Source organism: Simochromis diagramma, unplaced genomic scaffold (assembly GCF_900408965.1).
Source record: "Simochromis diagramma unplaced genomic scaffold, fSimDia1.1 OVJJ01000483.1, whole genome shotgun sequence".
In the NCBI taxonomy this organism is placed as follows: Eukaryota; Metazoa; Chordata; class Actinopteri; order Cichliformes; family Cichlidae; genus Simochromis; species Simochromis diagramma.
Genome location: NW_024386835.1, coordinates 6,033,410 through 6,059,060, shown reverse-complemented (window position 1 = coordinate 6,059,060; position 25,651 = coordinate 6,033,410). Strand labels below are relative to the sequence as shown.

Genomic DNA, 25,651 nt, shown 5'->3' with positions numbered 1-25,651 from the left:
AATATAGATTTTCCTGACAGTCTGAGACTCTTTAGGCTCTCAAAGCACACCTACTCTTCTGCACTTGTGATCTCTGAGAAGCATTACTAAGAAAGAATTTGAGTTTTCCTCTGATGACTGTTTTTCTGAAGCAGCTCCCTTGTGTACCAACATGAGTTGAATGAATCGTTTAAAAAGACTTTAGAGACAAGCACGTGGCGAAACAATATCATGCACATAACCACATTGTCTGCTGAGCAAATACAGCATTAAGTATTCTCTGTGCAGCGCTTCCTGTTCCACCTGCAATATCACAAAGGAGGAACGCACGCTGCTAAGAGGACATGCAGACATCACTGCAGCTGATGTACAGAGTAAACACGTACTGAAACCCACCACACACATACACACGCACACAGATGTGGGGCTGGGGCTTCACCACAGTGGCGCCGGGGCAGGGCAGGCGGCAGCAGCAGCTACTAATTAAGAGTGGTTGGCTGAACAGCTATAGTTAGGGCTAGAGCTGGAGGGCTGAGGAGAATAGGGCGACAGGTCTGACACTGTGCCTGAGTGAGTCTGCGTGTGCCTGAGTGAGTCTGCGTGTGCCTGAGTGAGTCTGCGTGTGTGTGTGTGTGTGTGTGTGTGTGTGTGTGTGTGTGTGTGTGTGTGTGTGTGTGTGTGTGTTACTAGCAACCCTAGGGCTATAGGGTAGGGCCCCAGTTCAGCTCTTGCTGACTCAGATTCAACATTGTCTGGCTACAGTGCTACTAATATAGCTAGAAGGGAGGAAGCACAATTTGCTCTTTCCCTTCCTCTACAACTTTTTCCCACTACTGTTTACTTTTTTTCTTGTGCTTAGTGCATATTTTAGATTTACTTCCTCTTTTTATTTCGTCATTAAATCTGCCAGCCACTGTATCATTTCTCTCTTTCACTTTTACACACAGTCTTTGTGCCTCAGTACGTTTTATTAGCAGTTTATATGTTCGCAGATCAAAGGTGGAGATTATAGTGGGGATTAAAACAAGAGATACATTTGCTGTAAAAGGTGAGAAACTTCCTAGACAGTGAAATAATCTTCCTGTCTGCTTTTGTTCACACTTTTAAAAACTAGAAATTCTTGTTCTCCCGATTCAAACTTGTTGGGCAACACTGTGACTAACAGCACCACAGACTCAATTCATCATGTCCTAAAATGTAAACAAAAATAAGAAATCTCTCAGCAAGTCTGAGCTATACCCTTTGTGGCACAATACACTCTCTGCAAAGTGCAGGCATTTAATCAAATATGTGACCAAGGCTGATTTATCAGTCACTTCTAGCAAAACAAAAAAAACCCAAAGTGCCATAATGTGTCCTAAGAAACATGAACATATTTGAGTTGCTGTCAGTAAAGTGGTTTGTGCAAAAGCAACTCATTATACGGGAATAACAGGTGACTATATTAACAAACATTTTAAAAAAAAAAGACCTTGTGGCAGTATAATAGGCTTGGGCCTGGGCCTTGGTTATTTAGCAGGCCAGCTAATCCTATTGTTGATGTCTCTAGAGCACAAGTGGTTAAGCTTGATGTGAAATCCTTCCTTTTGTCTCTTTGTGTGTAATTCACAGTCACCAAAATAAATAAGCCTAAAATAACACATTTAAGCACAGGACTGTTTTTAAAGTCAAGTATCTCTCTCACGAATACCGTTATCAAATGCTGGGGTGTGAAGATCACATCAAACAAACTGAACATGGACGAGCATTAAACCGAGGTTACCGACTGGACTGACTTCATTTAGCTCGTGCTGCCAATTTACTGCATTCTAAGCATTTCTGAATTACCAGGAATAGAAAGTCACATTCTTGACATTTGGATGCTTTCATGTGGATGTTAATGGCGTAAATTCAGCAATGTCCCATTTTTAGTCACATGGCCCTGCACTGCACTTCGCCTTTTATTTATTTATTTTTTCCTAGGGATTGCAGCTTGGTGTGTGTACACACAAATACACACTCACTTACTCCTTTGTGTTTGCAGTCTAAACAGAGTGTTATGGGAGAGTGTGTCAGGTTATTGTTTGTCTGTTCCTCTCTGTGTTCCTAAATGTTTACCGCTACAGAACAATGGACTAAGGTGGGAAAACCTGAACATGGAAGGTCTTTCTGTTCTGTCTGTGTGCGTAAGCATGCATTTTTTCCATTTTAGCATTGTAATTTTGTAACAATCTGGCCTCCTGCCTGGGTTCCAGCACACATCCCTTTACATATACCAAGCACTGAATGTCTAACATTAGGTACAAGGGCACAACACACACCTCAAACTATTCTTGTGTCATTATGTAGGAACTGCAACCAGAAATAAGCTAGTGTACGGGACAACTTTCTAGCTTCAGATATTTAGAGACTTGTGGACACATGGAAACCGCAGCAGAAAGCCAATTCACTAAAAACATGAAGCATATGTGTACCACTGAAAATCCTTTAAGCACAAAAAGCTCTGGTAAGCATAGTTCAGTTTTTTTTTAGCTGCATAAAGTCTGTGGATGTACAAAAATGCATCTACATAGACTGGGACAGGCAAAAAAAAAAAAAAACCCCATGAGGACAGAGGTAAAAAGAGAATGACCTGAACCTATAGGCTATAAATTCAGCCAGCGCTACACAGAAACCTCTGCGTGTGTGGGGGGGGTAAGTGACATCTGGGCTGCTAGCCAGCCAGCAGTTGGGCTAGATGTCTCATACCGGCTTACCACTGAGGCTAACACTGATATGGCTACCGTGACCAGTGGTTTCAGCCCTAATTGAACAACAAAAGAAAATCTAAGCCTTAAATTAAAGCATAGCATAGTGACAATTTCTTCATCTTCCTGTGGCATTAAGTCTGTGTAACTAATGCCAGTGAGACTTTACCTATTCATAAAGATTTCCCATATTCTGCTTCTTTGAAAAAACAAATATCAAATGTAGCTAGTATCATATGATATAAGGAGACGGTTGACTATTTAAAAAATGGAAATAAGGAGTGTGCTCAAAAACAGCGCATGTTATTATGTGAAAATGCAGTGTATATTTTCATTAAGAGAGCTCGACACAGAGACAGACAGCAAGAGAACAGAGAGGCCTGCGCTGTGCCCATCCTCACTCTGGCCCTGTGCCAGGCCTGCTCCAGCAGAGGAAAAGAGAGAAAGGGAGGCTGTTGGGAGCGTGTGCGGATGTGTGTCTGTTTGTGTGTGTGTGTGTGTGTGTGTGTGTGTGTGTGTGTGTGTGTGTGTGTGTGTGTGTGTGTGTGTGTGTGTGTGTGTGTGAGTGAGTGTGTGAGTGTGTGAGAGAGAGAGAGAGAGAGAGGGGGCAAACATTCCCCTGGCAGGATCCCCGGGTCCCGACGGAGGGCAGGGTTCAGCCTCTGAAGGAGAGGCTGCGTGCCCGGCAGTCAATTAGCGGCTTGCATTTACACAACAAATGGAGCTCCTACAGTTTCTCTAGCCCCTCACACACATCCACACACACCACTCATGAGTGTATCCACTCAGCGCTCATCAGCACACGCCAACGCAAGGTCATAGAGAAGGGAAGGGAGGGAGAGGGAGAGAGAGAGTGTGTAAAGGAGAGAAAAAGAGGGAGAGAATAAGAGAGAGAGCAAGAGGCCACCTATCTGCTGGAGTGGTACTCCACAAATACTAACTCATTGGCTATATCAGAAACACAAGCAGAGACACGGTGAGCACGGAGTAACAAAATCCCTGCAGCCCAACATTGCAGCTGCGATGCAGATGTGAAAACTTGTCCCCAAACCTTCTCTGTCCTTAAGAGATTCCACAAAGACAATAAAGAAAAGGAAGCTCTAAATCACAGCTGAGTGGCCAATGGACAGACTCCAGCTTTTTCAAATGAAATTACTTTCTGCATCTGCCCATTTGGTGTCACACTAAATTTAGGATCTTTTTCACACAGCGGTTTAAGACGAAGCAACCAACCACTGCTTTCAACCTTGGGCTCCAGAAAATTATCACTTCGATCAACCATTTTCTGACATTTTACGCACTGTGATTAATCGATTCTTGATTTGAGTACTGGAGTGTCGAGAGCGCTGCTTCATCAGCCTCTCATCAGACATTCTAGTGCTAATGCAAGCGAAGAACTCAAATTTGATTTATACTTGGCAATTCGCCTTGTGGATTCCCTACATTGAATGCATTCTTAGGTCTATAGATGCTAATCTTATATATCTGGGATCTGGTTCCATAAATTTGAACAAGTGAATCTGCCCTCATTAAACAAAGTGCGATGAAGCTCTGAAAGAATTGCATTGGTGGAATACTGTGTTTTAGTATGGTATTCTGACATGCTGAAACATCTTTAATCCCTTGCATTGACATACGTTACTGACCTACATGGCACAAACCACAGCTGTTCTCATCTGTGTCGCATGACACAGTCACATTTCTGTAGAAGCATATGTCACGTGCAGGTTGCACCATAGTTTTGTACATTCACCACCAAAGCATGATCTAAAGAGTCATGTCAACACTTCTCATTGTTTTCTCTTTACATTCTTTCTCTCTGACAACTTGCGTGTCGAGTGAGCAGAGATCATCCTATTACTGTATATTTGCAACTTTGCAAAGAACTAGAAAAAGAACCGGGGCCGCTGTAGCTCTCATTTGTGTCTTTGCAGCACTGAGTTGTGCAGTGTTTGGAAACTTTCAAAGCAGAAGCAGACAGCATCATGCATCAGAGCACACAAACTGAACCCAAAACAAAAATTTACTTAGCAGGTTGTTAATTTAACTGCAGTGGAAGCAGCCAAATATCAGCTCTGTATAATTAGACACATAATAAAGTTAATGTGAGCCTACTGACCAGCTCAGCAATCCTCAACTCACTGGAAACAAAAAATAAAATAACAGTGAAAGACACAAGTGAGCACACTGAAGGGAGACAAGCATTAAAACAGGGCAGGAGTGACTGACGTCCCTTTGAAACATTTAGCTTCACCGGACACCTTGTGGAAAATTGTCATGTCAGGATGACATGAGAACAGAAGCTGAAGTCAATACTCTTGATTCAATAAAGTTGATCAGGCAATACCCCTGTCAGGACCAGGGGAAATTCCTTTCAATCTTTCTTTGTGAATCCACTGTGAACACAAACACACACAAGATTCTTGCGCTGGGCAGGCAAAAGGTTACACTACAGGAGGAGGCTTACTGTACTTTAACGGTATTAAATTTCATGTTGTTAAACTCCTAAAACAAAAAATATGTTTAGCTTTAATGTATCTTATGTGGACAGCAATGATGGATGTTTACAATAAATGGTGAAGCATGAATTAACTGTGCATATCAGTACCTGTACCATAAACTTGATACCGGGGCAGTTGAGGGCATGAGTGTGGAAACGAGGCTTAAAGACAGGACACAATAAACACTTCTGTCTGTCTTCACTTCCCCTGCTCCTCCCAACCATCTGTCACTCTCACCCATGGACATTCAGGTGAGAATTGCCTCGTCTTCAAACTGTGTATCTGTGTGAAACGGGTACGCTCGGCAGCAAGAGTGGAAGCCGTTAATTGGAGGAAAACAGGGGTCTCCTCTGCTGTTTGGCGTGTACGCGACTCTCCAAACAAACAGGTCGGCTTGCCATTGCGGCATCTTTTTGCCTATCTGCCCTCTACCTACTCCATTCACTAATCTCCTGTCTATAACATCAATCTATCAGGGACAATTATTAGTGAAATGAGACCAGAGGTAAGTGGATGAGAGCTGGCCTGTGGCATACAGCAATCAAACCCCAGCCCATCTCTCTCTCTGTAGCCCTCTCGTTCTTCCTCTCACCCCCCTTTCTCTCTCCCTCCAGCTGTGCTCTGAATAGGCCTTTAAATCACCCGGCCCAGGCCCTTTGATTGGTTGACCTCTCTGCATGATTAAACAGCCATTTTCATCACGTCCTCCATAGAAGAGTGACAGAAAGAGAAAGAGGGAGAGAGATGAAGAGACAGACGCCGATAAGGGAGGTGAGCGAGCCCAACCAAATGGGATTTTACCACACTGATGATGACAGACATCTGGATCACACGGGGTGGGGGGCGGGCTGATACTCTACACAGTGATGGCTGGTGTGAATAGCACCTGAAAGTTTAGCATATGGCTCCGCTGAATATAGCTGGCAAATTCAGCGGATGACGTGACAGACGTAATAATGTCTATATGACAATAAACTGCCACAATCACCTTTAAACAAAAAAGACAGAAAATCGAACATGACACTTTCTAAATACAAAATTTTCTTCATTTAAAAGAGTCAGTTTAACGCTCGTCTGAAAGGACCATAATATAATGCGTGAGATAAGATATCAGACGGTCATAGTTACCACTGCTGTGCACAGTGTCCACAATGATTTACTAAAAGCACTGTTCTAACAGTGGGAGAGTTTAATTTCCTCCTCTTCCCTGAAAACAAACCCTTTCGTCCGATAAAGTCACCACCCCCTCATAACATCTGTTTGGCTTCCGAATAGAAAAAAGAAGAGAAAAAAAAAGCCGCAAAGCCAGTGTGGCGGGGTGGCACAAGCAACAGCAGCTGTTCCAGTGCTGTGTTCAGACTTTAATTAAAGTTTGAATCAGCTCTCTATTTTTTGTCATCTTTCTTTCCCACCACTCTTCTCTTCCTTGCCCTGCTTTGAATACAAAAGCTGCTCACTGCAGCAATATTATTTAGTATTTTTCGGTGCGAGCTGTCTTGTTGCTGTTCCGAGTTAGTTAGCGCTGCCAAGTTCCCTCCCTTATTCCTCGGCTGTCTTATTCTTTTCCCTCAGCTCTTTCTGGCCGAGGTGCAGGCTCTGGCGTCGTTTTGTTCAGATTCTTAATATCCCGCCCTTTCACAAATCTAAACACTTTTATGTTGATGCAGCTACAAGCAGACTGGGAGATGGGTTACTTTTGAAAATGTGTCTGTGCTGTGGCCAAGTTTCACTGCGGCAGTGATTGTTGAGGGGAGAATGAGGTGTGTCTAACTGAAAAAAAAAGAAAGAAAGAAAAACTAAAAACAGCTTGTTCCTTAAAATGTCTTCATGAGATGTGTGCCAGTGACTAAAAGATGCTCCAACTTGATGATAACTTGGGTTTGGAAAAAGCTACAAATTTCAGACATGTCCATTCTAAATGTAACCACTGGTTTTGGTTATTGGTCATTCCATTGTTTTTGAGCTAACATTTGGTATTGCCTGAAGTGCCAGTTAGACAAATACGATTTGTCATGTGTCAGAGGACACGCAGAGTACGTCTGCAAGTGCACCAGAGGCCATGTCAAGCTGATCCCGAGAACCAAACGAGGTCACACTCTGAAAACAATGAAGAGCTGAGCTGATCAACCAGAACAGCCGCATTCCTTCACATGCAATGGAAACCAAGGAAATCTTGGTGAGGCAGAGGGAGGACAGTCTCGAGTGAAAAGACTGAGTGAAAGGAAGCAACTCCTCCCAGCTCAAGCACATCACCAGGCACAAGCTCCACACCCCATTTCATTTGAAACGCGGTGCTGAATGGTATCGCTGATGCATTCCTTCGTGTTTGCTGGCTGTTTCGTCACATGCTCTGCCTCATTATCCAGCCTAGAAAATCTAAAAGCTGAAAAAAAAAAAAAAAAACCCCCAAAAAAAAACAGACTCACTGAAGCAAAGATGTTCCTTGCTACTCTACGCCACTTTATGTGGGGGCAGGCAAGCTGCTGACCAATGCGACAACTGCTGGAAGAAGAGGTCAGAGGTGACCAAGCGCAACTGAAGACATCATGGGATAGCAATGCGTGGCTCACATCCAGACCCATCTATATGCCCCTCCCCATAATGCAGTAGCAGCCCAGAGGTTCACCCCAGAATGGGCAAAAAGCAACAACAGAGCACTGGCAATAAAACCTCCATGGCTCTACTCCACCTTCAAAGTACAGATCATTGTAACATTTGACCTCTCTTTTCCCACCCCTCAAAGTTTGGAGCCCTGCTCCTCCTCTTGCTCTTCTTCTATTTCTGGCTACAACCTGCACCCCACCCCCTTCCTGGCGGTCCGCCATTGTCTGGCCTGGAGCACTTATTCCCAGTGTGCCCCTGTCGGTTTGCTTTTTCTCTGCAGGTGGTCGAGGACGGAGAGACAACTTAAAAGAACCCCCAGAATTTGTGCCGTTGTTACATGGAGGCAACACAGGTCTGCTAAAAGAATTGGACTGAGCAGTCACCAGTGTTCTGCACACCATGCTGTCTGTGGTTTTCTCCTTAACAAGGTATGTAAGGTAGAAAAGAGAGGGAATGAGATTTTATAGTCCTCAAGCACATGGTTCCACTGACAGAAGAGAAGCAAAACAAAGTATTTCTGCAGCATCCCGAAAACTTTCCTCTGAAGCTGTGAAATGCTAGGAACATGATCTAAGGTGCACAGTGTGCATCAAGCTTTGAGTACAGTATAGTTCAAAAGTGAAAAATACTATGCAAAAGAAAAATATGAAAACAACATTTTTCCACTGAGTGAGCTCATAAAATACACGTGTCTCATATCTGCATAACTCTGCACCAGGTGAGCGTCGTATTACGGGGTAACCGTAGTCCCTGTGAAATCAGAAAAGTCCCATGTACATGTGTCTATAGTCGACATGCTATGCAGTGGCACAATCCCAACATACAATAGAGGCCAGACTCAGTGGGCTACTCATCACTTCTCCCTCTTTAACCCTTTGTGAAGGGTACAAAGAAAGCTGACAAAGAGGCTGTGGAAATAAAAAAGGAGTGAAGAAGGAGGAGGTGTAGGATATTCTATCCTGCTTCTGCACCATTTTAAGAGGAGTTTCAGGCTACATTTTCTATGTGACAAGTCAACTTCACCATAAGCACAGGGACATGAATATCGGGAAACCATTTCTTAGACAGACACATAACATTGTGATTAGGAGTGTGGAGTAAGTGGCCTGGTTTCAACTACAAACAGGGCTATTTACTGTAAAAGGTTTGCACTTTTATTTATGTTCCAGTTTTCTTTTAAAAAATAATTTCAGTGGTTCTTTTGGAGTGCTGTTTTAACAGAAATCATTTTTCATCTGGGCTAGAGTTTCAAGAGAAGCAATACTGCTTTTAACCATAGCTTAAAAAAATTGAGCTTGTCCCAAAACCTGACAGGTCCCACTTGGCCCTGTTTTAGAAAATTGGCTACTGGGAGTTAAACGTGGAGAGGTGAGAAGCTGGGAAGCGCTCCAAAGTGATTTAGGCTAAAGCTACTCAAAACCTACCCTTCTTTTTGCAGCTGAAGTGGGATAGCATAGCGGATTTAAGAAGGCTAACTGCTTTTTCTGTTATGTTGAAAGAGCAAAATGTTTTTTCTTTTTTTCTGTCCCCATGATTGACTGGTTTTCTGCAAAGAGTCTGCCCTCTCCAAACACACACACAGACAAACACACACACACCAAGCTAGCCAAAAGCACCAGCCGACATCTAATGAGTGCCAAGCACTCAGGGGAAAAAATTACTGGTAAACAAAATGAATAAATGAGCACTTATCTCCATCTGGTAAACACACATGCAGGTGCTGACATCAGAGTGTATGGTTTATGAGGCATAGCATGCGTGTCTGTGTGTGCCACACAAACCTGAACCAGAACGCAACTAAGGGACTAGAGAGAGGGTACATCTACCTGTGTCCTACATGGATATGCACACATTTCTTCAATGCCCACCGCTGCCTCGGGGGCACAGTCACCAAACTGCTGACCTCTGTGGAATGAGTTGTCCTTCCTTCCGCTAACATGGAGGTTACTGCTAGTCCCAACACAGACACAATAAAGAGCCCAGACAGGCATCTAGCTGATTTACAGGCTAGCCCACAGCCATGTGGCTCTTTTCAAAAGCCTTCCTTCTATTAGGTCTTATTTACATGGCTGGGGAGTACAGACCATTTGAATTATTTAAGATTCCCCTTGGTAAACACAACAGAAACCAGGAGGGGTGTGTGTGTTAAGCAAGTGGAAGGATGCAAGACAGCAATAACGACACAGCAGGTACTATGACTGAGATGGATGAAAAAGAAGTACGCAATTATGAGTTACTGCACCATTACATTAATCAAAACATTCAATAACTACATGCCAGTGAAAACTCTTCACCATTTCATCTCCTTTACAACAGTGGAGAGTTACCTTACATTAAACCAGAGGTCTTTCCACTTTCACGTGCACAAATATGTTAAGATAGCATCCTCTATACAGTGTGCACATCAACGATGTGCTGCTTATCTCAATGCAAATACATGCACAGGCACACACCCACAGTGCACTGCCTCCTCTCTCACACAGTGGTTCTCATTAACAAGCCAAACATGCCTGAAGAGGCAGACAGACTCTAGTGAGCACAGTAAACAACCAGTAGGCTCCCTCATCTAAACTGAGACTATCTCAGCATCCGCAAGACACAATTTCTGCCAGTTATACTGACAGGCTCCAGATAGAAGCCATTCAAAGGTTAGAATTTTGCCCTATAAACTAGGGAAATTGGTTGTTCCTGCTAAAAGTAAATTTAGGAAGGCAGACACTAGGGGTATGTGGGATACCCTCTATGTCTGTGACTTAATTCTCAGTTCTAACATACTGTTCATAAAAGAAAAAGAAAAAAATTTGAGATTCACATTAAGTAACAATAACTATGATTCTAGGAAGCCTCACTTTACAGATGCTAATCCAGGAAAATATTAAGTGCAACTCAACCTGTCAGATGAACACCTCATCAATAAAATTATTAAACAATATAGATGACATGAGATGAGATTACAGGAAGGAATGATGATTTCCAGATCAATACCAGATTCGCTCTCTTTTCATAAGCGAAAAAGCAACAAGAGAAACCTTTTTTCTTTTTCTGGTCCGTCTGCAACAATCAGACCCAAGCTGCCCGTCTGAGTCAGTGTCTGATGGGGGAAGACAGACTGCTGACAAGAGCATTAGCCTGCCAGGTAGGAAGCCTCATATGCTGAGGTTGTGCCCACTAGCTGCAGGTGTCGTGGGATTCTAGACAAGGCCACTAGGTCAGAAGTGGAACGAGCTTAATTCTGCATCGCTGGGACCTTCGGAATGACTGTAACTCAATCCAAGTAGTGACATGCTGGGGGTTGAGGGTCAAATACAGCCAATGACACTGGTTCGCTTTGGTTGGGATGAGTCTTTCCCACAAATGAAATGAGGGATTGTCAATTTGACTTTTTTTGAAAATAAACTCATCGCCGTATTGTCCTCGAGAAATGAGAGTATGCACATAACAGTGAACGACAAAATTTCTTCTTGCCCTACTTAAGTCAGTCTTGTCCCTCTGCCTTGCATTGTAAGCAAACCAACCAACAAATCTTTGAACAAAAAAGGGGGCCATGTAAACTCTGTTCCCCAACATGCAGCACAGACTAACACTGGAGCTTCTTTCAATTTGCAGCCAGATTAGCAGGAGTGGTTTTGATACTGTCAGAACGGCAGAGATTTTTCTATTCCGAGTTGTCTTGAGTGAGTGGCCTTTTCAGTGCCTGCTTCAAAAAGCGTCCCTGTACCCGAGCAGCTGTCACTTTCAGCAGGCACTGAGGAAGACGGAAGCGGGGGAGGGGTCCTTTGAAGAAACAGTTAAAAGTGAGCGATAAAAATAAACTGGGAGAGAGGAGAAAATTAATTATACATAACAGACAGTTCACTTGGATGAGCACGGTGGAGAAACTAAAGCTGCCTTCTTCAAAGAAAGAAAAAAGCCATTTTCAGACTGCAGACATTTCTGCTCTGCTCACAGTGGTCATATTGAATCAGCTATACTATAGTAAGGCATGCAACAAGGATTTTGGGTTTTTAATGGTCAGAGCATCAAACAGTACAGCCCGAGCCTTCATTTAAATTCCACAACCACTCACTTTATGCATCCTTTCTAGTTCAGCCAGTTTCCCCAAGACCAAAATAAAGCTGTCACACCTGATCACCCCCCTCCCCTCCCACACCCTTTTTTTTTTTTTTTTGCAAAAACTTTGATGAAGCTTGCAGATAGCTCAGTCTACCTTTAAATTTGCCTCTGATTGGCACTGATGAGGGTTTATGCTGCCGGCTCACCTGCAAACTCACCTCTTGATATGATTCGTAATGCACCAGCACTTTGTAGTTCAACACCGCCCACTGACTCTCAATCCCAGCTTCTTATTTGGGCCAAATGGAGGTCATTCCTATTTGAGCAGTCAGTCAAGACAGGCCCGCCAGGTATTGGCGAGTGAATTTATTTCATATTAAGGCTTGTCGGCTGGATAGGGTGTTAGCACCATGAGAGCTGTGAGTGTGTGTGTGTGTGTGTGTGTGTGTGTGTGTGTGTGTGTGTGTGTGTGTGTGTGCGCGCGCGCGCACAGCATGGCCTTCGGGTAGAGCCCTACCGCTGGACCCTCTTTCGTGCTTTTTAATATTGCTGTTGCTGAGTGGCTCCTCACCTCAGGGCATCACAGAAACCCTGGAGAGCCTAAGTAAAATACTGATGGAAAGACAGGAAGGGAAAGCCTCAGAAAGAGATATAGGGAGGTGACCGACGGAGAGGCTGGGCAGGACGTGACGGAAGCAAAGAAGGAAGAAAAGATCAAGACGTGCAACGAATTTAATAAATAAATAAATAAATAAATAAACATTAGTTTAACAGAACCCAGCAGGCAACATACCTCTCTGCCTAACCTCTTTAGCAAGACTGACACAAATGAAAACTCATGTAATAAAAACATGCCATCTCCACCGGCTGTGATATGAAAACAGATATTGCATTACAACATCGCTGAGCCAAAAAAGCCCTCAGTCACACATGGGGGGGTGGGGCAGAGTTAACACTACGGTGTACATGACACTCTCTGACATAACCACTGTTTCAGTTCAAGAGGGGATCCCGTTTCAGTTAGTAGTAAACGCTTCTTCACTGAGCCAAAGGGGCATCAATGGACAGGCACTGGCAAACAATGAAGACTAGCCATCTCGTAAATGAAACATAGCGAGGAGCCAGTTGTGAAACAGACAGAGAAGCCTGGCCTGCTAGTCCACAGTCTCTCTCTAGGAGGCATGCAACCTGACAAGGTGTAACTTTGCTGGAGAGGAGGGAAAGTGTTCGATTTGGGGGGTGTCAGTGGCAAGAACGGACTAGGAAAGGAAGTCTGAGTGGCAGCATGAGGCTGGAGCCAGGAAGAGCAGCAGAAAAGTGGAGGCAGAGAGGAGGAAATGCCTAAAAGTTGAGGATGTTACACTGGTCAAACATTGAGGAACACCGGAAAAGGACCTGGATTCTGCAGTGTAGCAACACACAGACTACAAACTGTGAGTGCAAACACAGTGCATATATCTGCCCACTGCATGAAAGCCATGAATCATAGTGCAGCATACCCTCAAGAATACAGTTACACTGTGAAAGTCTTTTCCCATATATAAACAATTTCCTTAACCCAGTGAAGTAGTTTTTCACTCCAGCTGAGAAAGTCCCATGTGTGTCTGCAGGAATTTATTTCAAATCCTTGTTTTTATTTCCTTTTCTAAAATCCTCTATCAATATAAGCAGTAAAGCAAAAATATATCAAGCTCAGTCTTACAGCATGCCGAGATGCAATTCAGTCCTCACTTTAGCGCAACCCCTCTGCTTCGTCATCCATCTACAATCTAATTAGACCTTAAATATGCCGCTCACTGAAACGTCCGGAGGAATGCGACGTGGGGGGAGCCACACAAAGGCCGGACTAGAGGGGTGCAAAGAGCACATGTCAGCTCGAATTCCAAAGTTTGGACATCACAGATTTACTCTTCATAGCGGCAAATGGCAGCAGGCAGACTGGACAGGGCAGACTTTGAAAATTCACGACACTGCTGCTCTATTGTGGGGCAGATCTGTATCATAATTAGGGAAGATTGAGGCAAATTGCTTGTAATTTTCTGGCTGGGTTGCCAGCTTTCATGTTAATGCCGTACAAGATGACATTTGGACTAGTGGGACTTTTTGAAACAACAAAGAAACAATCACGTAGGTGAGATCCTCCCATTTCTCATAGATTAGGGTCAAAACAGGCAGTTGTTTGGGCATGTCTAAACATGCACACGTGTAATCATGAGCATATTATTATATCCATAATCACTTGAAGATTTTTTTTGTCACTAGGAGAACTACACTGAGCTTTTTGTCATTTCAAGCCCTGTCGCTGCTAAATAAGAAAAAGGTCATTGTTTGCACACAAAAAAAGTCAATGATGCCTTTGGTTCCTCTCTGTCAGTCACACGCTGGTGTGAATAATGCCAGTTTTGATTTTGACATGTTCAGTATGCTTGTGTTGTGCAGCTGGTGAGATGTCCCTGGTCCTGTGGTTAAGTGATTTAAAGCCTTGTGTCTAGGCACCACCTCTTAAACAAACACTCATGTCATGGTTGAAATCCCACAGTATTTACATGTGAATGCATGTCATTTCATTGAACTGTCAATAACAAACTGTTGCTTCACCTATCTCAGGCCAAACAGGGTCACATCACCTCTAATACAGAATTATGCCATCATCACACACAAACCGCCTCTGTCTATTCCAGGGGGTGCTCAAGGGGTGCCACATGTAGTAAAATCGTCCGACGGGTGCCACAATGTGCAGATGATACACCCACGCGCAAATATTTAAGGAACACAGATATGACTTTTCTCATTAACCCCCAGTCTTGCACCCCACCACCCCGAAAAAAAGGTTCAAATTATCTCTAAGCCTTTACTCATCTAATATGATTCATGAATGCATGTTTAAAACGGGCTCCAAATGAATTCATGCTGCGTGCGGGGGTCGGGGTGGGTAGACTAATTTGGTTAACCATGATTTGATTAAAAAATAGAACTGAGAAGAATCCGATAGAGCAATGAGAGCATTTTCAATAGCTGACAACCGATGCGCACTCAAACACACCCACAGACAGCCCTCACCACTCCATCCCTGCTCAGAAGAGAGGAATTCAATTGCCGTCGAATAACAAAGCTCGCAAATTGCCACAAACTGGTTTGCAGATTAATGGCCCAATCACATCACGCCGACATACAATTTCTAATTATTTTAAAGCTAATACGGGAATCGCTTTATTTATTTGTTTATTTTTAGAAGGGTGGTGGTGGGGGGGGGGTACTACCTTGATCCCTAGAGAAATCTAACACAACTCCTCCCTTAGGTCCATTTATTAAAGCCGGGGCAGTCAAATAAACATAAAAAGCAATAAATAAATAAATAACATTAAAAAAATAATAATAAAATGTTTAAGGCCAGGCAGACTCTTCAGACTCCCCCCGATTATTTACCCAGGCGACAGTGAGTGTCAGCCCCTTGAATACCTGTAATTATGTATGGTGGTGGCATTCCTCCTCCGAGGCAATGCAACCGCCCGGCGCACTCTGAGCCAGATTAGGCTGCGAGCTGGTCCGCGTTAGCCCGGTGCCGGTAGTTTGCTTCCCCCCCCCTCCTTTTCCCATTCTCTCAAAAACTCTTATTTTTAATTCAACAGCCGTGCTTCAGGCAGAGAAAAACTCAACACACTGCACCAAAACCCGCGGATACTTAAAAAACCCCGCAACCATCCCCTTTTTTCTCTCAAAGCACCAGGTGTTCAGCGCGAGGCAATTAAAGAGAAAAAATGCTCTCAGTAATTGAGTTAGCTAAAGCGGCGCGCGAGCTCAAAATATCCGCAGTTTTAACAGTTTGTGTGTGCCTGTGTGTGCGCTTCTGTGTTTCCAATCCGGCTGGTGGTCACACCGGGGCGCACATTCAACACAGCGCAACACAGAAACGCAAGTCTACACACACCAGCGCACACCTAAATAAGTAGATATCTCTCTACAGGTCCTCCGTCCGCACGGCTTTCCACGGCTGCCTTTGGTCGGAGCCACAAGCCTCCACCTTTTTCCCCGGCAAACTCGTGGAGAAACCACACAGCGCGAGCTGGGAAGACGTTGGGAAAAGAGACGAAACACAACCCCAAACTCACCACACGGTGTCAATACAGAAGGGGGGGAATGTAAGCGCAATATTTCCACCAAAAACTGCTCCTTCCACGCGAAAACAACCCTGCTCCAGAGTTTTCGCGGTACTTACAGGTTCAAGTGATCCTTCGGGTAGATATCCTCGCCATGGTTTTAAATTCCAAAACTTGTGGACATTTCCACACTGGTCACAGAGCGGGTCTGCTCTCTCTCCGGCGGCTCCCTGCGTGTGAATGGAGCGGAGAGGAGAGGAATGCAGCTCCAGGAGTAGGAGGGAGGGAGAGAGGGAGGAGGCGCTCTGCCGCCGCTGTCCCTGCTGATGCTGCAGTACACAAACAAACCCATAGAGGGCTTCCACTGCTTTATAATGTGAAGGCTGGGGAGACCTTTACATTACATTCATAATTTGGCCAAGCTTAGCTTCCACACGTGCAAAACTATTTTTTTCACGTTTTTAATTGAATTGTAATTATGAACTATTATGTTCGTACACTGTTAATTATCTGGCTTTCTGTATTTCCTCCTTCTCAGTTGTAGGTAATTATGTAGTGGCAGGCTCTGTAAATGAATATTTATATCTACTTAATAAAAATCTAAAAAGAAATGCAAAACTGTGCAAAAGTCTTGAGTCACCATTCATTTTTTTTTATATTTTGCTTCCAAGGAGCCAGAGTTTCCTGTAATGTTTTTAAAGCAGTCTTGAGCAAGGTCTTTTAAAGTTGTTCTTTGCAAGTTGGCTGCAGTTCTTGTATCTGACCATTTTCAGAGAATTTTGTTTGTTTTTTTAAGTGACTTAACACTGACCTATGAATCATTCAAGCATAAGAAAAGATCATAACTCAAAGGATGAGCAAGTCTTGTAACTACACATAGCAGACGACTTAGCAAAGCAGCAATTTTAAATTGTCTTTAGGCACTTTGTTACTAGCAGCCTATCACAAAAGCATGTAATTTGTTCCCATTTCTTTAGCCGATTATATGAAAAATACCAACGATAACACAGTTTCAACATTATGCACTCCACACTGTATATAAATGCCACTTGTTTTGCACATATTCAACTCTGTATATTTTATATATTTTATTATTATTATTATTATTTATTTATTTATTTATTTATTTATTTATTTTTTTTACTATTTAATTTGTAAAAATGTGTATACACACACACACACACACACACACACACACACACACACACACGTAGGAAAATATTTAGTATACACATCCAGAAATGCATACACTATTATATATTGTACATATATTTATTAGTTTCAGGTTGGCCATTCTTGTATTTTGCTCGTTTGTGTTGTTGTGTTTGCACATCTCTGTTGCTTGTGGGGCTCGCACACAAGAATTTCACTCGCATGTGCTGTGCCAGTGTGCCTGCACATGTGATGTGACAATAAAAGTGATTTGATTTGATTTGATTTGATTTGATTTGATTTGAGTTTGACAGGCATAAAATAGTATTTTTGCACCAGCAAGGTGATTCTCATAGAGTTATTAGCTGAAAACTTGGCACATCTCAGCATGGTGTGTAGCATGTCCTTTAAAAAACTGACAACACTGGACAAGTGGAGGACAAAAGAAGAAGTGGCTGACCTAAAAAGCTATTTACAGCAGATGATGGTATCTGAAAGTCATGTTCTTGAGAAAGAAAATTACAAAATCCAACAAAGATCTCACACAGGACCTGAAAGATGCAGCTGGACCTTCAATTTTTCTATGTACTGTTTGCTGAAGCCTCATCAGAAATAGTCTCAGTGGAAGGGTGGCTGCCAAGAAGCTATTCTTAAGGAAGGGAAATGGGGGAAATTACACAGGAACTGCACTGAAAGTCAGTGGCAACAGGTCTGATGGAGTCCTGAATTACAGTTTTTGGTTCAAATGATCATGAGTATATATGGAGGAGGTTCAGCATGGATCAAGACATTACATAAAGCAATGACAAAAAAGCTCTTCTGAGAAAGTTTGTGCTATATTTAAGAATAAATGTTGACTTTCAAGCTCATGCAAACTGTTAAAAACTCAGTTTTCACCCTATATACTTTATTTCCATGTATGTTTGCACAAGTTTCAGTGAATCGCTGCACCAATTCCCCATTTTCTTGGTAAAATATAAAGAAATGACTTTAGTTGAATTTAATTATATTTAATTAACATAAAACAAAGAGAACAAGAAAATCTGGAGCCCACTTAAAATATAATCATGGACATTGTTACTTTCAACTACCACTCCAGCAATCACAACTAATCACAGTTGTGAAAGTCATTATTATCACAGTTATTATTACCTACATAAATATGTTTCACAGCACACATCTCTCACTTCAAGTTAAAACAAATAGCAGACGCAGGAAAAGATTACATTCGAAGTAGACGACAGCAGAGGGGGGGAAACCCAGGCAGTACTGTGTGGGAACAAGATAGGGGTGATGACAGGAGTGGACAGAGTGACAACAAATATTTGCAAGACAACCGGTTGACATTAAAGCCCTGACAGGCACAGTTTATCCTGTTGCAAGATATTGCATACCTGCAGGTCGTGAGCAGAAAATCTAAATCTACAGTGAATGGTGTTCAAATTAGAACTTGCCCGGGAGATGATCGCAGACAGATTTTAGTTGTGAGCTCCACAAAACAAGTCAGACTTCTAATTAAACGAGGAGGCCCGAAGCCTGTCTGTCATGTCCCATCAGCTGACACATTTGCACAGCCTTACTTAGACTCAGTGTCACTTTGATGACAGATTTTCAATACAAACTGCCCCTGTAAGCCTATACCCCAACCAACTTTTAATTCTTCCTCTTCTCCTATGATATTGAACTTCACAATGGTGAAAGCCACCTTCGAAGCTTTATTTCAATATTCCTCGAAGAGCGAGTGAATATTAGGAGCTTAGGTAAGCCATGTTTTTGGGCACTTTTCCATGATGTCTGTGCAGCAAGGAAGCTTTTGGGATAACTGAGTTACTCAAACAGGCAGCTCAGGTTACCAATTGCACTCAGGAGAGCAGAGACCAAGATCTGGCACTAACCACACCACCTGGCCTCACGAGCTGTGTGTGTATCTAAGTGTGAGAGGGTGAGAATGAGTGTTTCACAGACGAAGATGCAATGTGTGTTTTTGATTAAAAACAACACAGACCTTTGCGTGCCTGCACATTAGAATAGAAGAGTAGCTGAGTTTCGACACTTGCCAGAAAATTTCCCCCAAGTCTATCAAACCTCACAGCTTTTCAGTAGTAGTCAAAAAGCCCACTGTGTGCCTTTAGAAACAATTGGTTTGGGCACACTAATACTAAAAGATTAGCCTCACTTAACATGTGAAAGGCCTCTGGACAAAACCTCTATCTCGCAGTTAAACAGTAACACATTGATTAGCTTTGTATTAGTGTGACTCACGTCTGTCCAGTTCACTTCAGGCCGGGTGCAAATTCTCATGGGAAAATTTTTCATGTAGTATGAAATACAATACGCTTATGTGAGCCAGAAGGACTATTCGCTTCCTCTGTCTTCCACTGAGCTGTTTGTTGAGTTCTGGTTGCATATTATTACAGTAATAAATAAAGACACAGCACTCCTAATATGCTTAAACAAAAAAACTCTGCCCTTTCTGTGCACATACCTACAGTGCAAACCAAAAGCTGTTTTGTCTATAGTGCTCAGTGGTGGTATTTTTTTTAATGAGCCTGATTAATCTTAGCTGTCATGACTTCACTAGATAGTGCACGGGTCGAGTTGCTTGGGCTGAAAGCTGTGAGAATATAAAATAAATGCACGCATGGCTGTTTGGATGCTTTGCTGCTGTTTTGCTCTCTGCTTGTTTTGTTTATTTAATATATATTCATGTAGTATTAATGGGCCTGAGTTTGGCAAGAAGAGCAAATATTTTAAGTGAGCAACAAGACACCAAGAAATGTTTGAAAAGAGTGAAAAAGAGCACCGGTCGTCCTTGAAAATACACAAAGTGTGCAATCGCACAGACGCACATAAATGCAGTTTTGTGCAAACACTCCAACAAGCAAGGATGTTTGCATCTATATACACAAACAGATCCATTCAAAGATCTCAAATCTTTTCTGTCTATAAAACACAAAAGGCTGCTTTTATACACAGGGAAATGATCACACTCAGATACAATGACAGTACCTTGAATTTCCAGTTATTCCTGACACACAGATAACAGCAGATTAAAATGTGCTCCAGAGACACAAAAATAAAAGAGAGATGGAGAAAACTTTGTTTTAATTCTCTTAAAGTGAAAGAAGATCACTGTTTGTTCTTCCCTAGCAGTCGATGCCATCTCTTTTACTGCCCATGAAACCCGATCCTTGGTACATAAAAGCCAAAAAAACATCTGATCGGTGCCAATTAGGCGCAACTAATCAGATTTGAACCAGCGAGTGAAGTGCAGCTTTGGTAGCCTTGTAACCTGAGGTGGCACAGCTCGGGCTAAACAGGTAATGAGCCATTAATTGGCTAACAACAAGATGGCTGACTGCTGGGTAGCAGGGTTACAGGATATCATCTGGCTAAACCTGTCTGATCTGTTTGTACAGTCACTTCAATCCTATTTGAGCTCTGAGGATCTTCGGCCATTATGGAACTGTGCCATCTGTGCCCTCCATCGCCAGATCAGCACAAACAGAAACTTTTTGAAACGTCTGTTTGAAGCCAAGTCAAAATAACAAAACATAACTATCTGCCTTGATTATTTCAGGCAATTGAAGATGTTGATGTTAGAACAGATTATAACATTTAGCACAGTCATAATGAGGTGAAGTGTTCATTAAAATAACGCAGTCCAACACTAATAGTACAGAAAGATACACAGAAGCACAAAGCTATTCATTCATCAAAACTGTCCCAGAATTCTTTGCTCTGTTGTTCAAATATAATATATATATTATGGAGGGACAAGATGATTTTCTAGGCTTCATTTATAAACTTCAACCACTTTCATGAGTGAAAAATATTACATTGAACTTACATATTCACACCGTCATTTGCCTGTGATGAACATATACATTTTCATTAGGTAGTCCTTTTCGACTGCTCATTAATGCAAATATCTAATCAGCCAATCAGATGGCCACAGCTGATTGCATATTAACATGGTCAAGGCAACCTGCTGAAGTTCAAATTAGCACCAGAATGGGGAAGAAAGGTGTTTTAAAGTGGCATGGTTGTGTCTTGCCAGACAGGCGAGTCTGAGTATTTTAGAAACTGCAATGAGCTGGGTGAAAATGTCTTGTTGATGCCAGAGGTCAGAGGAGAGTTGCTAGGCTCCTTTGAGTTGATAGGAAGGTAAAAATAACTCATGTCAACTAAGAACAGGAAACTGAGGCTACACTGATGGCTCATGACAGTCAACCGCAGATGATTGGAAAACATTGTCTTGTCTGATGAGTCTTGATTTCTTCCGCAAAATTCAGATGGTAAGGCCAGAACTTGGCATAAACAACATGAAAGCATGGGTGCATCCTGCCTTGTATCAACGGTTCAGGCCACTGGTGCTGGTGTAATGGCAGTTATTTTCTTGGCACACCTTGGGCTTCTTGGTACCAACTGAACATCATTTAAATGCTACAGTCTACCTAGTTGCTAACCATCTTCATCGCTTCATCCCATCTTCCGATGGGTGTTGATAACACACCATATGAAAAAGCTCCTTAACACCCCCCCCCCACACACACACACACACAGTCACCAGATCTCAATCCGGTAGAGCACTTTTGATACATGGTTTAATGGGAGAATCACATCACGGATGTGCAGCAATTGTGTGACGCTATCATGTCAAAATATCTGACGAATGTTTCCAGCATTTGGTGAATCTGTGCCATGAAGAATGAACACAGCTCTGAGCTCTGGATCAGATCTACTAACATGATGTAACTAATAAAAAAGGCTGGTGAGTACATGATAAGATCAGTGATCTCAAACTAACAGTGTGTGATGTAATGGATAAATGAAACACAGACAAACTTCCCCCTAGTTTATTTGCATACAGTACACCAGTGTATACTTTTGTATTATGTTACACGCTGATTCTGAAGAGACACTCACATGAGTGTATTGCCAAGCACAGCATTCCAGTTACTAGCTGCAAAACCCATCACCTGTGATGTATGTGATCACTACAATAGCTTAGTGCTTTCCTAATATGAACAAACAACTTCATTTCCATTAGTAAACACCACAGACATGCACATTTTTAATGCCCTTCTAAATTAAAGCTTCTGAAAGTTTACATCTATTGTACGGCATCTGCTCATGACTAAGGGAATCAAATTGTATCTGCATGCACATGTATTAAGTTAAATGTTGTTTTTCATTACATTTAAGTAAATTGCAGGATCACACCTGGGCTTGTTAGGAGCGATACTAATCAAACAGTAACACGAGGAGAAATCAAGAAAGTCATTAGGGGATTGAGAAACCTGGTATTGCTGGAGGTTAAATTGTTTATGCATTATAAGATTATGCTTATGCAACTGTTGTGAAATCGTAATGTCTTAGTAAGGTAATATGAGTTAAGAATACTTCCACCTTAATTATTCATTCAGTTTGCATTTCAGTTGTGGGAAACCTTAAGAGACTCTGGAGACTTGCTCTTTAAAATTGCTGCAACCTTATAGGCAGGCTCATTGGCCATGATTTAATGTGCATCTTTTCATAGACCTCAGTTATCAATTAGCTGTAAGTGTACACCACTGGGAATATCCTCAGTCGTGCCTGCCACATTAACATCCATTAGAAGTGAATCACCTGTCTGTGTTAGAGCTCCTCATCTGCTGAATGTTTTCCTCTGGGCTGCAATCTGTCATAGTGGGAGAAAAAGACTGGTGAGATAAGAAATTGCTGCAGCTTGTGAATCATTTTAAGGTGCTCACAAATCTCAGAATTAACAGTTTGCTTCACACCAATGAGCGCCGAGCCCGAAGACTTATTATGAATGTGGCAAGGGAGCACGGCCAGCACAAAAACACAGCAAATTTGTAACGACGACGGTTTGTGATTTCACCTCTGATGGACCTTAATACGTTCTAAATTGATAAGGTAGATTCTCCTCTTCGTGAATATTGAAGAGCTTTATAGAAAAACAAATACGAGTCGTGTAAATGCAGTGGGAAACAGAAATAAGCAATAGCGCATGGAGTCAATTAGTGGCAGAAATGCTATGATGTATGTAATTAGTATCAAAAACAGTAACAACTTTGATATTACTTGAGTGTTGCAGCATAATTAGAAGCATGTTGTACCAGAAAGCACACCTCATAAGGCACCAGAAAACACAACACCATTAATTTTCCACGTGCTGTGCTGGGCATGCAAACAGTAGGTTCCTCTATGCTTGGCTGTTTAGCAGCAAAGCTTGTTTTCTGCTCATGCCCAGCTATTTTTTTGAAAGAATGCATTTGGTGCAGAAATTTTTGAAGTACCCAATCATAATTAAAATCTAGGTGAGGCGAACTGAACCTAATTAGTTACAAACAGCCTCTTTGTGTCATCTCTCAGCTGCCATCAAACACTTTATGTGGCCCTTCTCTGCTGGCTTCTGATGTGCGCGCCTTGGGGTGCTCATAGTAGGGAGACTAGCTAACACCAGTCTTTTGATTAAACTTGACATATTCCATTGTGATCAAAAAATTACAGGAACCTGTGTTGTGACTGTCTTTTGATTTTGGTATTATTATCCCCCCCCCCTTTTTCACTTCACAGTCACAGAGATCTGGAGGACAATGAAGAGGGAAGGAGAAAGAGAGGTGAGGGAAAGAGAGCTTTGATGTTTCTATTTGTACAACGCACAGCTGCTTTTGTAGATGTCCTTTAAGAGTGTGGCTCACTTTATGGCGCAGTGATGTCTTTGTGCTCAATGTGTGAGCTTAAATATTGTCAGGACACATGGCTAAAAATAATCACAAAGCTATCCTCTCCTGTCATGTAAAATATGTATAAGCAAACTGCAGCATTGTAGTTTAACACTGAGCTAGCAAAAAGCATCCATTATTTTAGCATGACTGTTGTTTATATTTTTAGCATATTTTATGGCAGTGTTAAATAGATTAACATGTCATTAAGCAGACATGCTGACCCTCTACTTCCTATAGTTTATGAAGAAATGTATTTATGTAGTTTATGAAGAAGTTTATAAAAGAAATACATCCATTTCTATCCAAACAGCTTGCTAACATGGTTGCAACAAGCTAGGAGGATAGCAAGATCTGGACCTCTGTAATCTTTTTCAAAACACGGCAGCACTCCAGAAAAAAAGTATCTGTGTTGTGTTTAGTTGGATCACTTGATGCAAAACTCAAGAGGAGGACAGCTGGTTGGTTTAGGCAAGAGGAGACGTTACTTCTTCCTTCTGTGATTTTAATTTCAAGCTCCCTCTTGGGGTTGCGTCAGGAAGGACATCTGGGGTAAAACTGTCAAATCAAATATGGGGGGCTACCTGCTGTGACAAGGCAGGGGCTCAAACTATTTTAATTTCAAGTGAAGGGAGAACTTTGCTGATCTGTTTTTATGTAGTGGTTTTATGCAGGCAGCATTCATCTTCCATATTTCTATACACACAGTTGTGCCTGCTAAAAAAGAGAAATATACACAAGGAAGTACTTTACAAGTGTGACTTTCCTTTTGGTTTTTCAACACCTTAAATACGATACATTCTGAGAGATAATTGTGGCCTTCGGTAGTTTCTAAAGCCTTGTTGTTCCTGAAATTTGGTGCTAATCAAGTGCTAACATGTTCAATTTATTCTGTATTTAATAGGTGGGGAATGTCCAAGTTTAAATGATGAATTCCAAGCTTAAGTAAACAATCAACACGGCAGGCAGTGAGAAACAGCGAGGCAGAGTTTCATTTGATATATCAGTCAAATGGAAGTGTAAATAATTTATATTTTAATATCAAGTCAGAATATTATAAACTTTAGCCCTACCATGTACCATCAACCTTAAATGCAACCTTTATTTTTGCAGACTTTGCTTTCATGAATAATAGTGGAGCAAAATGTTTATAAAATAGAAGTGTTTTCATTTTGTTCCCAAGATGGAGAGACTTAATGTAAGACACAAACTGGACAATCTGGAGACTAATATGTAACCATTTATAATGATCCATCCTGTGCGCTTTCTTAAGAAAAGCTTCATCACCACGAGTGCCGATCTCAGATCAGATCAGCCTTTTACATGAGGACGAAAGACAGTTAGCGGGCCTCCTCGGGGATTCCAAATCAGCACACTCACATTTTGGTCCAGACACGTTCCCGGGTGCCTGTGGGAGACGGTATGTCAAAACGTCTACTTCTAATGACTGCCTACTTTGTCTAGCTCATTTAAAATCGAGGGCTGTGTGCCAAGCCTTTGCCCATGCCAGGTTTTAGGTCCCAGTGACAGTAACAGTTTTAATCATATCTTGGCAGGTATGCTTATGCTGAGGGTTTCTTTGTGCAGGAAGTTTGCGGTTTGCCTGGTGTTAGATTAACAGAGTCTGTCATCTCAGCTGAGCCCAGAGCCGAAATCAGATCTCACGTTAGGCACCTCTCTGCCCAGCAGAGAAGGACTGCATTGCCTCTTGACCTCTGAGAACTAGCAGAACAATACCCATGTTAAAGCATGTCAAAATTCATAAATTAATATTGCCCCCTGTATCTAATAATGACATTTTTAGG

General features: G+C 42.2%; 1 protein-coding gene across 6 annotated transcripts in view; it reads right to left on the bottom strand.

Moving 5' to 3' along the window:
* Positions 1 to 22,762, bottom strand: part of LOC120731783 (plexin-A1-like) — a 190,683-nt gene extending 167,921 nt beyond the window's left edge. For 2 of the 6 annotated variants that reach the window (XM_040029023.1, XM_040029021.1), the window contains exon 1: positions 16,080 to 16,266. The gene's annotated coding sequence lies outside the window, so the exon portion shown is untranslated. Of the gene's footprint in view, positions 1 to 15,322; positions 16,268 to 22,743 lie in introns of those variants that run through there. The other 4 variants (XM_040029020.1, XM_040029019.1, XM_040029018.1 and 1 more) reach the window with 4 other exon arrangements.
* Positions 22,763 to 25,651: the final 2,889 nt, after the last annotated feature.